The sequence below is a fragment of the Ranitomeya variabilis genome, chromosome 6, assembly GCF_051348905.1.
Source record: "Ranitomeya variabilis isolate aRanVar5 chromosome 6, aRanVar5.hap1, whole genome shotgun sequence".
NCBI classification, from domain to species: Eukaryota; Metazoa; Chordata; class Amphibia; order Anura; family Dendrobatidae; genus Ranitomeya; species Ranitomeya variabilis.
In genome coordinates, this window is record NC_135237.1 from 520,895,102 (window position 1) to 520,912,805 (window position 17,704).

The 17,704-nt window shown below is 43.0% G+C and overlaps 1 protein-coding gene and 1 long non-coding RNA gene across 3 annotated transcripts in view; one reads left to right on the forward strand and one right to left on the reverse strand.

Annotated features, from left to right (window-relative positions):
• The window catches only part of ZFPM2 (zinc finger protein, FOG family member 2), a 601,965-nt gene that overhangs the window by 415,375 nt on the left and 168,886 nt on the right, over positions 1-17,704 (forward strand). The gene's annotated exons all lie outside the window — the stretch shown is intronic.
• On the reverse strand, positions 6,614-7,443 carry LOC143781488 (uncharacterized). The gene is made up of 3 exons (XR_013216737.1): positions 7,313-7,443; positions 7,031-7,219; positions 6,614-6,913 (listed from the first exon to the last, which is right to left on the reverse strand). It is a non-coding gene; the product is annotated as an uncharacterized LOC143781488 (long non-coding RNA).

Sequence of the window (17,704 nt, forward strand, 5' to 3'; positions counted from 1 at the left end):
GTGTAAAGTCTAATAAATCTTCCCAAGGAATCGCAGACGTCTATTCCATTGTAGCGCGGAAATCTACTGGCCTGGCACGCACCGCGCCGTGTCGTAAAGCCTCAACGGCGGCTCGCTGCTAAATCACATTATCTATAATGGCTATTAATTGGGATGGACTTTTTTGTTCAGGTTGATGTTGTACCCTCTCTACATATCATGTTTGCTGGTAGCCCCCGTTCATGTCGGACATAATTATATTGTGTCAGTACCTGGTCAATTTTTTTTTTCGGCTACCTTAATAAGTCTACTTGGAAACAGTACAGTTTCCATGTAGAGATGTAGCAAAGCTGAGTTTGCCATTTGGGCTATATGTGGTATGTCATAATCATAACCCCAGGGACATAAAAAAGGTTGCAATTGCATCCAGGGTCCCAATGGACTATCTTCTGCTTGTATTATAAGTGGTTCTTGATAGGGGGAGACCATGTTGCACATTTTGCGTTAGAGCTAGTGATGAGCGAGCGTGCTCGGATAAGGTGTTATCTGAGCATGCTTGTGTCCTAATCGAGTATTTGCAGCGTGCTAGGAAAATATGCTCAAATCGCAGCGGCTACATGTCTCGCGGCTGCTCGACAGCTGCAACACATGCAGGGATTGCTTGTTTATTAGGCAGTCATGGAGACTCTAACACCTTATCCTAGCTCACTCACTCATCTTTAGTTAGAGCCCAAGAGATTCGGATTACACTGCTGCAGTTTAGTTTTATTTTTGGTTTCTTCCTTTGCGCACAGGGCACCTCCAGTTTCCTCCACTATCTCACACACCTGTCAAAAGTTTTCTGGGCTCTGCTCCCTTCCCCTTGGTCTGCTGCCCTCTGTTGTGCTCCACAACCGGTTTTACAGGTTGCTCGGTGTGGATGAATGACATCATCTCCCTAGACCTATTTAAGGCCCATTGACACACACACGCCTGTGTCTTGGGATTCTTACTCCAACGTTTCTTGTTTGGTATGCTCCATTATATGTACAGTTTTACAAAACCCATCCATCCTTGCTGGGTCCCAATCCGTTTGTCTGTCTGCTACTGAGTTCCCAGTTAGTCCTAGTCCCCACGATTCCACATGTCCGTTGGAAGCTTCACCAATGCCTGAGGTCCGTGTGGCCACCGGGACTAGAGGTTTACGAGATCCACACTGCTTGTGAGCCCTTAAAAGCTACATCCCTGCATAAATGTCTGTATATCATCATCAACCATTGTTAGAGTGCACCTGAAACTTTAAGATCATATTATCTCAAGGATAGGACATCAAAATACATTTTCTACAAAATCACTTTAAAATTCTAATTCATTTTTGATACAGGTTGAAGTTTAAGCATTTCTGTATTCAGTAAGCTCCTAAGCTCCCCCTAGTGGAAGCTGCAGGTAGCGAATCTATTTTTCACAGTAGCCTAAAGTTTCCTGCTCACATCCATATTGCAAGTCCATTTTGTGTATGGCCTTAGTAGGTTATCCATAAATCCTCTACTGCACTTCTGTGCTACCTCCAGTTTCATACATTCAATCATTATCTGTCACATATTGCTTATGGGTGAAAATAACTGCTGAGCAATATATGTTAGACATAGTCATATGGGACTTCGGGTGCTTTGCTTGAAGAGAATCTTTCCCCAGGTATTTGTAGCACCATCTGAGTGCAGCATAAAGTAGGGATAGAGTATATTTTACCAGGTTTCTTGCTGTAGTTTTGATAAAATGATGCTTCATCTGCTGCAGCCCTGCTAGTCTTCTCAATGATGTGCTCCTGCTATGTAGTTCTCGATATTCATGAAATCTAGTTATCCCTGCCCCCACCATTGATTGGCAGTTTCCAACCTTTGCAAAGTGTGAACAGAAAACTGACAATCAGTGGCACCAACTTGGTTATAGACAGTTCAACACTGAGAATACTAGCAGAGTTGCAGCACATAAAACAGCAATATTATTGAAACGATAAGTATTTTGCTGTGTTGCGGGACATAGTACGCGGACACATGCGCAGTAATGCTTTTTGGCTTTGCCCGCAGTTGGACAAAGCATACTGCTCGTGCGCGACCGAAGATTGCATTGCGCACACGCCAAATATGGAGCACACGTACTCTTATTCACTAACATATTGCGGACAACAGGGACGGACGGGGTGGAGAAATGAAGATGAAACACCGCCCATCGGACCGGTAAAAAGTCATTTACATATCCTGCCAATTTAAGGTGACAGGTTCCCTTTAAAGGTCACAATTAGTGTTGAGCGATACCTTCCGATACTCAAAGGTATCGGTATCGGATGGTATCAGCCGATATCCAAAAAATATCGGATATCGCCGATACCGATACCCGATACCAATGCAATCAATGGGACACAAGTATCGGAAGGTATCCTGGATGGTTCCCAGGGTCTGAAGGAGAGGAAACTCTCCTTCAGGCCCCGGGATCCATATTCATGTAAAAAATAAAGAATTAAAATAAAAAATATGGATATACTCACCCTCGGACGAGCCCATGGACCTTACCGATGTAACCGGCAGCCTCCGTTCCTAAGAATGAGGAGTTTAGGACCTTCAATGATGTCGCGGCTTGTGATTGGTCGCGTGACCGTGACCGCTCACGCGACCAATCACAAGCTGTGACATCATCGCAGGTCCTAAACTCCTCATTCTTAGGAATGGAGGCTGCCGGTTACATCAGTAAGGTCCAGGGGTCGCCGGAGAGGTGAGTATATCCATATTTTTTATTTTAATTCTTTATTTTTTACATGAATATGGATCCCAGGGCCTGAAGGAGAGTCTCCTCTCCTCCAGACCCTGGGAACCATACACTGGGAACTTCCGATTCTGATTTCCGATATCACAAAAATATCGGAACTTGGTATCGGAATTCCGATACAGCAAGTATCGGCCGATACCCGATACTTGCGGTATCGGAATGCTCAACACTAGTCACAATATAATGGAGCAGGTAACGCACTTAATCGGTGAAGGCTTCATTCATACCTGAATTTTGAATTCCACCTCTTTGTTTTATTTTACAAACCAAGAAATAGAATTCAAGTGGAAAAAGTGATCTGTTACAAAACGTATTAAAACGGAAGCAGAAGGGCCCCGTGGAATATAGTAGGAATGGCCCGGTTTCCATTTTGTGTATTTTTTTTTTTGAAGAACAGAAGAAAAAGTGAAGCATGCAGAACGGAAACAACTACATTATTGTCAACCGGCATTTCTTCTTCAGTTTGCATCTGTTATGTTACAGATCTGTTTTCCATACAATTTCTGCTTCTCTGGTCCTAAAATGGAGCTCAAAACACAGGTGTGAACAGAGCCTAAAATGGGTGGGCAAGTCATTTATCAATCCCAATCTCTTTACATTTTAAGGGAATATATTTATCCTACTATTAGTGAAAATTCACCAAACCAGTAAAGAGGTCATAAGCAGTAACGTTACTGGGGGCATGGATAGGGCGAAAGTAACAAAGACTGGCATACTCTCCTGCTTTCTCTTTCATGGATTGAGCATCACAGGACCTCTTTAGGACATGTTCACACTAGCAGTATTTGGTCAGTATTTGACCTCAGTATTAGTGTTGAGCATTCCGATACTGCAAGTATCGGGTATCGGCCGATACTTGCTGTATCGGAATTCCGATACCGAGATCCGATATTTTTGTGATATCGGGTATCGGTATCGAAACAACATTAATGTAAAAATGTGTAAAAGAGAGAATTAAAATAAAAAATATTGCTATACTCACCTCTCCGACGCAGCCTGCACCTTACCGAGGGAAGCGGCAGCGTTCTTTGTTTAAAATTCGCGCTTTTCTTTCCTTTACGTGAGTCCCGGCTTGTGATTGGTTGCGTGCCGCCCATGTGACCGGGACGCAACCAATCACAGCAAGCCGTGACGTAATTTCAGGTCCTTCAGGATTTTAAAATTACGTTCCGGCGTTGTGATTGGTTGCGTCGCAGTCACATGGGCGACGCAACCAATCACAGCAAGCCGTGACGTAATTTCAGGTCCTTAAGGATTTTAAAATTACGTCCCGGCTTTGTGATTGGTTGCGTCGCAGTCACATGGGAGACGCAACCAATCACAAGCCGTGACGTCACGGGAGGCTGGACACGCGCGCATTTTAAAATGGGCGCGTGTCCAGCCTCCCGTGACGTCCCGGCTTGTGATTGGTTGCGCCGCGATCAACCAATCACAAGCCGGGAGGCTGGACACACGCGCATTTTAAAATTTTAAAATGCGCGCGTGTCCAGCCTCCCGGCTTGTGATTGGTTGACCGCGGCGCAACCAATCACAAGCCGGGACGTCACGGGAGGCTGGACACGCGCCCATTTTAAAAAGTGCGCGTGTCCAGCCTCCCGTGACGTCACGGCTTGTGATTGGTTAATGGCGGCCATGTTGCCGGGACGCGGACCAATCACAGCAAGCCGTGACGTAATTTCGTCACGGCTTGCTGTGATTGGTCCGCGTCCCGGCAACATGGCGCCGTGACCAATCATAAGCTGGGACGTCACTGGAGGCTGGACACGCGCGCTTTTTAAAATGGGCACGTGTCCAGCCTCCCGTGACGTCCCGGCTTGTGATTGGTTAATAGCGGCCATGTTGCCGGGACGCGGACCAATCACAGCAAGCCGTGACGTAATTTCGTCACGGCTTGCTGTGATTGGTCCGCGTCCCGGCAACATGGCCGCCCTGACCAATCACAAGCCGGGACTTCACGTAACCAAGTAAAAGCGCGAATTTTAAACAAACAACGCTGCCGGTTCCCTCGCTGAGGTCCAGGCTGCGTCGGAGGGTGAGTATAGCGATATTTTTTATTTTAATTCTTTCTTTTACACATTTATATGGATCCCAGGGCCTGAAGGAGAGTTTCCTCCTTCAGACCCTGGGAACCATCAGGAATACCGTCCGATACTTGAGTCCCATTGACTTGTATTGGTATCGGGTATCGGTATCGGATTGGATCCGATACTTTGCCGGTATCGGCCGATACTTTCCGATACCGATACTTTCAAGTATCGGACGGTATCGCTCAACACTACTCAGTATACGTAAGCCAAAACCAGGAGTGGAACAATATAATAGAAGTATAATAGAAAAATATGCCCCACTTCTGCATTTATCACCCACTCCTGGTTTTGGCTTACAAATACTGATGTAAAATACTGACCAAATACTGCTAGTGTGACCGTGGTCTTAGGCTATGTGCACACAATGTCTTTTTCAGGCGGCCAAAAACATCCATTTTCAAGCTGAAAGTACTTTATGAAATTCTCCTTTTCTCCAGCATTTTTGTAAACCTGAATAGTCTTTTTTGGCATTTTCTTGCCCTTTCCCGAGTCCTTTTTACAATATTTTTGACTGTTTCCCACCATCTTTGGGGCGTCTCTTATACTGTTTTTTCCAGATGCCCAGACCTTTTTTGTTTTGTTCCAATCAACAATGAAGAAATAACAGTTTTTCATGCAAAAAGCTCAAAAAAGACGCCCTGGGTAACTTTTTAGCCTTTCTTTTGACTTGTATTATAAGTACGGAGCATTTTCCAAGTGAAAAATGCCTGAAGAATGGTCTAATCATTTCTTTTAAGATCTCCTTCAGATGTTCGATGTTCATATACAAGTACTATCCGTGGTTTTCATGGATAGCACTCATACCTGTGATAGTCTATGGGGCCATGATATAGTCCGTGATATTTCGAGAACTGAGCGGTCCGTGCAAAATCACGGCGGCTTGTCCAATTTTGGTCCACGTGTCGGGTCAAAATCGGCAATGCAAGTCTATGGGTCCGTGAAAAGAAACGTATTGCACTCGGATGACATCTTAGTGTGGTCTGATTTTCCCAGACTTTCACTTATTTTTATTTTTTCACCTATGACAAAAATTGATGACACTCGGACAAAACTGATCAAATGCTGAAAATCGGACGGCTAAATGAGCCATAACCGCTTAGTGTCTTTGGAAACCTGAAGGATTTCGAAGACGCTCAAAAGACTTAAAAGTAATTTTTTGCATATACATATATATTCTCCAAAACCAGCCCATGATTAGCTGCATTGGCCAGCTGACGGAAACGGCGCTTCATTGATTGTTACATTTAATTAGGCTGCAAAACCCCTTTAAAGTTCCCTTATTCATGAAGGAACCCCTTAGTGCCTTTTTGTTCCACCAGTTGTTCCATTTCTGCATGTCGGCAGCCGGCGTATCATGTAATTTGTGTGGTTCTGTTGCATTTTATTTCTCCCTGCTATCTGGTATAGCCACGTTCTCGTATCTTACCTGCTATATAGCTCACTGCCTGCGCAGATTTCCTTCATATTTACTGTTTATGATAAAATGCCAAGATCTTTACCGTACACATCTCACAAATCAAAGCCGTGTTTAAATCCACAGAGGAACAGAAAGCATTTGAACTAGCGCGATAAGACACTTTGATACCAGTACAAAAGTACTCAACGGGGATATTTGTTTTCTGATTCTTCATGAGGTGCGATAACCCCGCATACATTACATCCCGCTCACTCTTTTTTTTTTTGTGCATCTCGAATTTGCATCTTAATAACTTTAACAAATTTATTGCCAAATGAAGCTATTGTGCCGGGTACAGTGAAAAGTCTTTTCTACCAAACGCCAACAATTAAGGCAATGATCAATAAGGGTCACTCATTTACAGCAGACGCGCATAAAAGCAGAGTCACATACGTTCCTTCGCGTATTCTTCGCCTCGTAGATTTCAGTGGAAGTTGCAGTCTTGCCTACAATTAGTGAGCCATTCCAGAATTTTAGCAAATAATTGTTGTTTATTCTGTAGAGAAGAGTTTGATATCAATATCTTATGGCTTTCAATATCTACTGTACATGTGTTGCCTGATACATTTCCTTGCAGGATCCCTCTGGACTGAAAAGCATAGATGAATACACATTTGAGTACAGATTTAAAAAAGGTTCCCCCAGAGAGGACACCACCCTAACACTCTATTGGTATTGACATTGGGTAAATGCTGATATTACACACCTGTTCTGGGCATCTCAGGTTCCGCTTCCTTCCCATGGGTTCGCTGCCCTCTGTTGTGCTCCACGTCAATTTTTACAAGTTGCCTGGTGTTGGTGAATGACATCATCTCCCTAGATTTGAGGCCCTAGATTTTTGGATCAGTTTAATCTTTTCATGGAAATGTAGCCTTTCACTGTTTCTTACCCTGTGCTGTATGTGGCAGACATACTGGGTTGTGTACCTTCTTTTTAACCTGATAATTAATAAGTCTACTTCAGTTTGGTGTACCATTAAGACACCCACCTGTATCTTACGATTGAAACTCTGGACTTCTGTTTGGTATGCGCCTCCTTCTGTGCATACTGTGCTTCTACTTGCTTCCATCCCTCTTAGGTTCCACTTCATCCATTCCACAGCTCTTGAAATAACTGAGTGTGCCAAAAACATTTAAAAAAATTGAAAAATATAACAGTTCAAATCACCCCCTTTTGCTCCATTCAAAATAGAACAATAGCAAAAATGAAAAATAACACATATTTGGAGTCACTGCGTTCAGCAGCCTCAGATCTCGAAAGGTGGAAACGCTACAGGTCTATGAAAATGGCACCATATCTAAATATATCGATTTTTTTTACAAATTTTGGAATTTTTTTTCACCACTTAAGTAAAAAAGAACTATACATGTTTGGTATCTGCAAACTCGTAATGACCTGGGGAGTCATAATGTCATGTCAGTTTTACCAATAAGTGAACGTGGTAAAAATAAATAGTGGAATTGCACTTTTTTGCAATTTCACCGCACTTGGAATTTTTTTCTCATTTTCCAGTACACTATATGGTAAAATCAATGGTGTTGGTCAAAAAGTACAATTCGTTCCACAAAAAGTAAGCCCTCACTAGGCCATATTGATGGAAAAATACAAAAGTTAAGTCTAAGGGGAGCAAAACACAAATAGCAAAAACGGAAAATCCTAAGGTTGTGAAGGGGTTAAAAGCTAAACCATGCAAAAATTTTAATGAACGACAATTCATTCAAAATGTTTTTTAGGCCCAAAAACATGCATTTATGTAAAAAACAAAAGTTTTCAGATGTGGAAAACCATGTAAATTCCCCCTAAAGTTTTCTTACAGGCCATCTAACTTCGCAAAAGAAATTGAAAATGAGGCATTTTAGCAATAAATCTTAAAGGGGTTATCCAGCACTATAACATTTTTTCACTGTGGGTTTAAGTACTAACAGGCGGTACGTAGTTTCTTCCTACTTACCTGGTGTGCCTGATGCTGATCTCTGTCGGCACACAGCGGTCGCAGAATGATCCTGGTGGTGATTTAGGGGGTTCTACTGATGTCACATCAACAGAACAGCGGCTTCTCTACCTTACTCTGTTGATGGGGCTTGGCTGCTGACGTCATGCTGTGGCTAGCCAGCTGTCAATCAGCATGACGTCAGCAGTTATGGCCCATCAACAGAGCAGATCAGAAGAGGAAGAGCTGCTCTGGAGCAGCTGAATCGCCAGCAGGAGCGTTCAGTGACCGCTGTGATCTGGCGCTGGGCAGAACAAGCAGGTAGTTAACTATGTTACCAGCTCCCTGCCTGTTAATTTTTAGGCCCATGTAAAAAAAAAAGAATAAAATGGTCCTGGAGAACTACTTTAATTCTACATTTTCTGTTTTTTTCTGTCTACAGCTCCAAGGCAGCCAATATCTCTCCATGATAATGGGCTTCACACAAACACTATATAATCTAATCCTGCAATCATGTTTCCTTCCCTTTATCCCTCACTATATACTAATCTACCTATACTAGGAAAGCAAGAAGTAAAGAACTGACAGGAGAAAGTATAAGTGAAGGCTCAGACAACACGGGATTTGTTTCATTGTCTGGTACCATGGAGACACATAAGCCTGCATAGGAACGGTAGAAATAAAATGGTGGAAATGCAACATTTCTGATTTTAGATGCTTTTGATCAATTGTAAAAAAAATGTGATGGAAATAAAGTTGTTGTCTGCTTTTCGTAATTTCATTTTTCTGAGAGTCAATTGATAGATAATCCATTTTCTAGGCCCTCAATAAATCAGCAGTTATCTGAGGGACAGCCCAGCAGAAAGACTCTAATGCCTCAGCGGTGGGAGTTCTTCAGAGCAAAAGTCTGAACCTCTACCTACTTTTATCTTTGCTGTAACTTGAGTCTTTTTGAATTCCTTCATTTAGAATTTATTTGTGACAAATTTCCAGGATGTAATAATTTACAGATGAATCCAGCACTTGGCAGAAAAAAAGGTGCTGTTGACTGACATCCAAGATGGATGCTTGAATTATATAGAGGTTAACAACTTTCGGCATCTTTCACATGACTTAGACAGGTCACTGTCTCCAACAAGTTCATACCATTCATCTCCTCTGAGCTGGGACCAGTCTCCATTCTCCTCCTCTCATGTTTGTGACCTCAGACTTGAAGGACAGACCAAGAATCAAGACCTCATCATAGTTTCTCTTCATCTTGACCTGTGTTCAATGACCTACCACGATTATCACCTCCAGCAGAGTCACAGAACTAATCAGTATTCCTCCTGGAAATGCTCACTAATCTTCATTACTTTTCTCACTTTCTGACCTAACTTACTTCACAAGCCGAAAATCTGTCAGACAAAAATTTGTACAGAAGCTTGTAACCATTGGAACATGCAAATATATCCCAAGATGATCAATTGATCATTGATTGTTTCTCTTTAAGGGTGCGTAAGGAGGTCTGATTCTATCCGTTAAGTCATGTCTGACCCTTAGATACTTTGTAGACCCTTTCTCCCAATGTTCTCTGTTTTCCTTGGCTTTTTTCAATTGCTTGATGCTCATTCTTGTGTCATTTTCCTCTGGCAGAGGATGCAAGAATTTTTCGAGGAAGAATGGATGAAAATCACTCAAACAAGAATTGAAACACCCTTGTCTGGCTACAAAAAGTGTTTACAAGCTGTGATACTTTCAAAAGGGGGTGACACTAGTTAGTAACCATGCACGGGGCCCAAACTTTTGCATCGGCCCATTTTACTTTTTGAAATTGTTAAAATATAAAAGATGAATATATACTGTATATACTCTCCTGGTCTGTTGATCATCTTTGACTTCACTGAAGTTGACCAATCTAAGCATGAGAGTATATGTAGATAACGTTATTTCCTCCTATATGTCCTGAGGCGTATTAAAGTGTTAGCGCCTGAAACACACACATATATATATATATATGCAAATACATTTATATAATTCATATAATGTAATTTTCGGGATTTTATTTTTGATATTCTATCTCTCAATGTTAAGATTAACCTACCCTTAAAATTACAGACTGTTCATGTCTTTGTCAGTGTGCAAACTTACAAAATCAGCAAGGGGTCAAATACTTATTTCCCCCACTGTATATATATATATATATATATATATATATATATATATATATATATATATATATATATATCAGATTAATTTACCAGACTTTGGACATTTCACTGCATGACAGCCCACATGAGCTTCCTACTAACAAATAAATTGGATACTTGAAATGTTAGTTTTATATGTCAGTGAAGCAGAAAAACACTGACATTTATCTAATTATTAAAGATTTTCTATTCACTTTTCTGAGATGTGCAAACTTGTTATAGGGTGTTTATTTTTGTGCAACACGAAGTAATTGTAAATGTCATCAAATGAGAATATCCTCCGTACGGTAGAAGAAAAATCACTGAATACCAGAGAACTCTGACATAAACCTTTCTCATCCTCATCATCTTCTCTGGATTTGTCAGCGGTAATCCTAGAATTTGTAATTGATGGCAATAATAAAATATGATCATTATCCATTAATGGAAGATGTTAAGAGTAAAGAAAAAAGAAAATTACCGGAAAAAAGAAATGATACTAAAACGATAGTAAAATTTAGAATTTATTCCCTATCTATAGGGTATAACTTCCCGAAGTACCGGGGGTCTATCCACCAATTCTTAGAACTGGGCCATGATTGAATGGAGTGTTGGGTGATCGTTAACACCTTCACTCCATCCTTTCTTAGTGGGACCAGTTCAATGCTGCTTTCAGTATACACCCACTGTCCCAGAATGAATGGAGCGGAGATACACAAAATCGACCAAGACTCCATTCCCTCCAGTGATCGGGAAGTTATTCCTTATCCATTAGGGATACAACTCTTTATAGAGCATATCTATATATATTATTGTCTAAGGGGTACTTCCGTCTTTCTGTCCTTCTGTCACCGTTATTCGTTCGCTGATTGGTCTCGGCAGCTGCCTGTCATGGCTGCCGCGACGAATCAGCGACGGCCACAGTCCGATTAGTCCCTCCCCTACTTCCCTGCACTCACTGCCCGGCGCCCGCTCCGTAATCTCCCTCACACAGGGTTAATGGCAGCGGTAACAGCCCGCGGTGTAACGGGCTCCGTTACCACTGCTATTAACCCTGTGTGTCCCCCAACTATTTACTATTGATGCTGCCTATGCAGCATCAATAGTAAAAATATGCATATTAAAAATAATAATAAAAAAAAAACCTGCTATACTTACCCTCCGCCGCCTTTCTCGCTCCTCGCCACGCTCCCCGGACCGCTCCATTACAAGCGTCAGCTTGCGGTGAGGTCCCGTCCCAGGGCTGGTGTGCGGCAAGGACCTGCCGTGACGTCACGGTCATGTGACCGCGACGTCTTCATAGGTCCTGCTCCCACCAGCCCTGGCACTTGCAATGGAACTCGGCTTCAGGAAAATGGCCGCCGGGATCTCGATCTGCGCACGTGCGGCATCCCGTGGCCATTTTCCTGAAGCCGAGCACTACCATCTGCACAGGATCCCAGGAAGAGGAGAGGCGGGACGCAGAGGAGCAGCGACAAGAATAGTGAGTATGATACACTACAAGGGGCCCTCGGATCGTTAGGTGAATATGTTTATTTTTTATTTTTTGGACCTGTGACATACGTGCCTCGGTAATATACTACGTCACTGGGCAATATCCTACGTGGCTCTGCTGTATACTACAAGGCTGGGCAATATACTACAAAGCTGTGCAATATACTATGTGGCTCTGTGCAATATACTACGTAGCTGCGCAATATCCTACGTCGCTGTGCTGTATACTATGTAGCTGGGCAATACACTACGTGGCAGGGCAATATACTATGTAAATGGGCAATATACTACGTGGACATGCATACTCTACAATACCCGATGCATTTGCATCGGGCCACCATCTAGTACACTACATAATTGTCATGAACGAGCATTCCTAAGAAAACTCATTTAATGCTAATCAAGCAGTCTACACAGGCTGACGATCACCCAATGATCGAACAGAATTATCTTTCATCGGGTGAAATGACCTTTGGATTTGGATAAAAGCAAAGGAACAGGAACTACAGATTGAGGAGGATAAAGATTATTTTATTCGTTTAAAGAAGTCTAAGGCATTAAAAATAAAAAATATTCCCTTGAACTCCTTTTTAAATAATGGCATTGCATACAATAGGAATGCTATAGGTGCAGTAATAACTGGACATGCAATCTTCTGTACAGATTGATGGAACTCCCTTAGAATAAAATCTTGTGGTGGTGCGAAAGTACCCGAGTCTGGCTCAATGGATGTATGTACCCAGTAGTGGACACAGACCAAAGGCGGCTTCCATGCAAGAACAATATTTGGACCCTTTGCAGTCCAATATCTCATCCATAATACACAATTCCCTTACCTCTTGGGCCCCCATGTCACTACGTAGGTTACACCAATGGTGCGCATCCTCAAGTCTCTCCCACTGGTTTGCCAGTTTGTCCTCTCTATGTTATTGACTATACAGTAGTTATAGTTTTTTCAGGGGATTCCCTATAGTAATAAGTCAGAAATCATTGCCAAAGAATGAAATATTTTTTGAAGACCATTTTTTATGTACAAGACTGTATTGAAGTTTACATGTATAAGACGTCCAAATGCAAAAGAAAAGTAGCTATAATATGAGGAGGAAGCATTAACAGGTTATTTCCACCTCCGTCTTTCATGGTCAAGAGAGAAATACCTACTTTTCAGTCCCGGACGTCAGAGAAGGGTTTGACTGTGGCTGTAGACTATGCTATCTTAAGAGTTACCCCAAAAACGCAGCTCACTTTGCTACACTATTTCTGTAACTCACATTTCTATGGGCGTTACACAAAGAGCATAGCGCAGCTGCTCTTATCTGTCTTTGGCCAAAACCTGCAAACAATGTATTCCCATCTTGACCATGAACGACAGCAATGGGATGGGAATAACCATTTTAAGAGAATTTACCATGAAAAAAGCCCTGAATTACTACAATGGTAAAGAGACGAACCTATCAATTGATCAAGAGCATATTGCCCCATAAAAAGACATGAACGTCATAGATAGTACAAAAGAAATAATTTTATTAATGACAACAAAGACAATTACACAAATATCATTAAAAAACTGTAAGGATCAGGAATTGGTAAATGACAAAAATGGACAGACACAGACTACAAATCCCACCATAACAAAAGTAAAGGTGCAGACTATCTCTAGGCATAGACATAAAAAGTTTCAGGCATAGTAAGAAGAGCATATACTAATGTGCAACGGGGAGAGAGACAATGAGGTGCAAGAGTAAGTCATATAAAAACAATATGGTAAGTGTGTGCTCAAGATCATAGAGCCTCCTGCTGCCTCACCATACAACCCTCATATTGCACTATGCCCATAAAGTGCGTACTGTCAAAATTGCCATGTGAACTGCTTACCCATGGAAGGTTTGGTGCTGTGTGTGTCTATGAAAAGAGCCCCGACGCGCGTTTCGCGTGGTGAGCTTCCTCGGGGGGCCGTGTGGAAAGTAAGGCAGATCGGGTTTTATAACACCCCGTCCAGATGTACGTGATTATGGTCCCGGTTAATGCGGCGCATGGGGGCGGATCCAACCGCCAGTAACACGCTCCCTCTGGCCATCTTGGCGGCGCACAGAAAGGGAAATGTTCCCATGACGTCATTATTCTGCGCACCGTCATTAAAGATGCCTTTAGGAGCGCGACCAGACCGGAAGTCCACCGCGCATGCGCACCGCCACCGCGGCCATTTTGGAACAGGGATAAAAGTACTGGCAAGCGCCGAAAAAACAAGGAGGAAACCGAACAGGCACAAGCAAGGGGCATGATTTTTAAAAACCAGGTACATCAGAAAAGAATTATACAACAACCATAATGATAATATGTACGATAATCATCTGTGGTCGCTTAGATGGCAATGATGGTAAATCAGAACGTTCTAACAGATCTGGAAACTCTGGTACTCTGATGATATTATAACTCTTGTAATATTCATTTAGCGCATCAGCCTGCATCAGACCTCCTCCTTCCAAGGTACCATTAAGCCAGTACGAGCCTCAATACATATGTAACATAGTAGAAAACTAAAACTGAAAAAAGAAGAAGGGAAATCAATGAGTAATACAGATAAAACCACAAATATGCAAATTAAAATCTAAGGAAACAAAAGGACCATAAAGAGAGAAAAGCACCCATTGGTCAAACGCCCCTACAAAAAAGGAACGAAGGAGAGTTTCTCATTGAGGCCTTGTGGAGTCATAGTCCTCAATGTAACTATCCAGCGGCACTCAAGTTGAGCCAGCATGCGTTTCAAATTGCCCCCCCTGATACCGGAATGGACTCGATCAATTCCCCATATTTTTAAGGCATCCGGGTTACAATCATGGTGCAATCTGAAATGTCTCGGGATGGTCTTTAATTCCGAGACATCGGTGGCATCCTTTGCAGCTATGATGTCCCTAACATGTTCTCGGGCCCTGACACGGAGCTCTCGAGAGGTAAGACCTATATAGATCAAATTACAGGTACAAATCGCGTAGTACACTACATATGTAGTGCTACACGAAATGTAACAAGTGATCCGGTACTCCCTCCCCCCACCAGCTGCCGAAAAAACCGAAGTGCGAACGATGTTTCTGCACGCCTTACAGGACCCACAAGGGAAACAACCCCACCTCTGGCGACCAGACCCAAAAATATTAGGGGGAACAGCAACATAATGGCTCCTCACCAATTGATCCTTAAGGCTGCGTCCCCTTCTAGCTGTGAGCAACGGTCGATCAGGCAGAATCTTATTGAGGGTCGATTCTGTCTTCAAAATGGACCAGTGTCTCTGCAGGACCTCTCGAATACTGTCCCATCGATTATTAAATGTTGTAATAAATCTGAGAGGTTGTTCTTTGACGTGAACAGAACGAGAGGAACCACAGAGCAACTGGTCCCTAGGGGCCCTTTTGGCACGAAGGTATCCCTTTTTGATGACCCTCCTACTGTAACCCCGATCCTGGAATCGAGAAGTAAGGTCTCGAGCCTGAGCCTCGAAGATCGCATCCATGGAACATATCCTCTTAGTCCTCAAAAATTGGCCAATTGGTATGGCACGTATTGTGGATCTATTGTGGGCAGAAGTAGAGTGTAGAAGGGCATTGACCGAAGTCTCTTTACGAAAAATATCAGTCAATACCCTCCCTCCATCACATCTCATGATCTTAATATCCAAGAAGTCAATATCATTGGCCGCTATCTTATGTGTAAGGCGGATGTTACGATTGTTATGATTTAACCCACGGATGAAATCCACGAGGCCCGGCCCGGGACCCTGCCAGATCATAAGCACGTCATCGATATAGCGATACCAGCACTGCACATGGGAAGCGGCGCCCGCGCCCTCCCCGAAAACCTCTCTCTCCCATAAACCGAGAAAGAGGTTAGCGTACGAAGGCGCGCACGCCGTGCCCATGGCAGTGCCGCGCTTCTGTAGAAAAAAACGATCTTTGAACGTGAAAAAATTGTGTGTCAATACAAATTGAAGTAATTCCAGGATCAGGGAACGAAATGGAGGGTCAAGATTAGTCATCTCTAAGAAGAACTCCACCGCCTCCAAGCCATCACTGTGCCTAATGCTCGTATATAGGGATTCTACGTCGACCGTTGCAAACAGCATGTCTGGCTCCAAGGTGAGGCCGTCAAGTTTCCTCAGGACGTCCGTCGTGTCCCTGACATAGGAGGGGAGCGACTCAACCAAAGGATGCAAGTAATGATCGATGAACTTGCAAACGGGGTCGCACAGCCCCCCCATGCCAGAGACAATCGGACGCCCCGGGGGTTCAAGTGGGTCCTTATGTATCTTCGGCAGCAGATAGAAGGTAGGGACCACCGGAAACTGTATCAAAAGGCCCTCAAATACCCTCTTCGGTATAATCCCCAGTGTCAGGGCCCGATCTAGAATCTCAAACAGGACACCCGAAAAAGCGGATAATGGATTATGTGACAAGGACATATAGGATTCCCTATCCTTCAGCTGGCGAAATGCCTCCCTCTCATATTTAACCGTTGGCCAGGTGACCACGTTCCCCCCCTTATCAGCTGGTTTAATCAACACATCTCGCAGGGACCTCAATTCATTGAGAGCCCTCCACTGCGGTGTAGTCAGATTGTCGCCCCTTTTGTCCCTAGGAATATTTTTCAAATCCTCTAATACGAGTTTATTAAAGATGTCAATCTGGGGGCACAGGGAAAAGGGGGGGAACGTGGTACACCTCGGCGCAACGGAAACAGGAAAAGTACCTGTTGTGGGTTGGTCATTTTCGCCAGCAAGTTCCTCCAAAGCGACAAGTGCCTCATGTTCCAGAGTAGTCTCCGGATCAAGAGTATCCATAGATTTATAATGTAGCTTCCGCAGAATAACCTTCCTCAGGAATAACTGAGTATCCTTCATAGCTGCAAAGTAATTAAAATTGTTAGTCGGGACGAATGTTAAACCCAGACTTAGGACACTTAATTGATCTGGGGATAACACGTGATCTGATAAATTTATTACCTCCAAACTATTGGTGGCTTTAGATTTTTTCTCCTTAGATTGCGGTGGAGTAAACCGACGTTTGTTTTTTCCTTTTCGTTGGTCAGATCTACCCAAACCTAGCCTCTCATTGAGAGCGCTATTGGAGTAACTACCACCAGCTGGTTCATCGTCCATGGATGATGCAGATGAAAAGGAATTACGTTGAATCTGCGATTTGGGTTGAGTCATTTGTTTTTTCCTCCATCTATACACATGATTATTTTTAAAATCCAACACGTCCCTCTGATACTTTTTGGTCTTAGATGTCACAATGTCTTTTTCCCACTTTTGAAATTCCGTCTCCAGTTCTTCATCAAGTTTAGCTTTAGCCACGGCCGACAGGGTGCCAAATAAAACCTCCTGGATAGAACCGACCTCTCTCTCCACCTCTTGTAAGGAGGCTGTATTTGACCGTATCAATAATTCCATGTAACCTCTTGAGCAGTTAGAGGATAACTCCTCCCACTGTTTTTTGAGGGTCTCATCATCCATAGTAAATGACGGGAAAACTTGCACCCGTAAACCTCTTGGAATTAAGCCCTTAGCAATATATCGTTCTAAAAAAGCCCTGTTCCACCAAAGGCGCGTTTTCTTGTTTAACAGATGTTTTAATTTAGTAACTGAGTCCTCTGTTTCCCTTGAGTTAAAAACCACACCTAAGTCATCACCAAATACCTCATCCAATTTAGAGAGGTACTGGACATGCAATCTTCTGTACAGATTGATGGAACTCCCTTAGAATAAAATATTGTGGTGGTCCGAAAGTACCCGAGT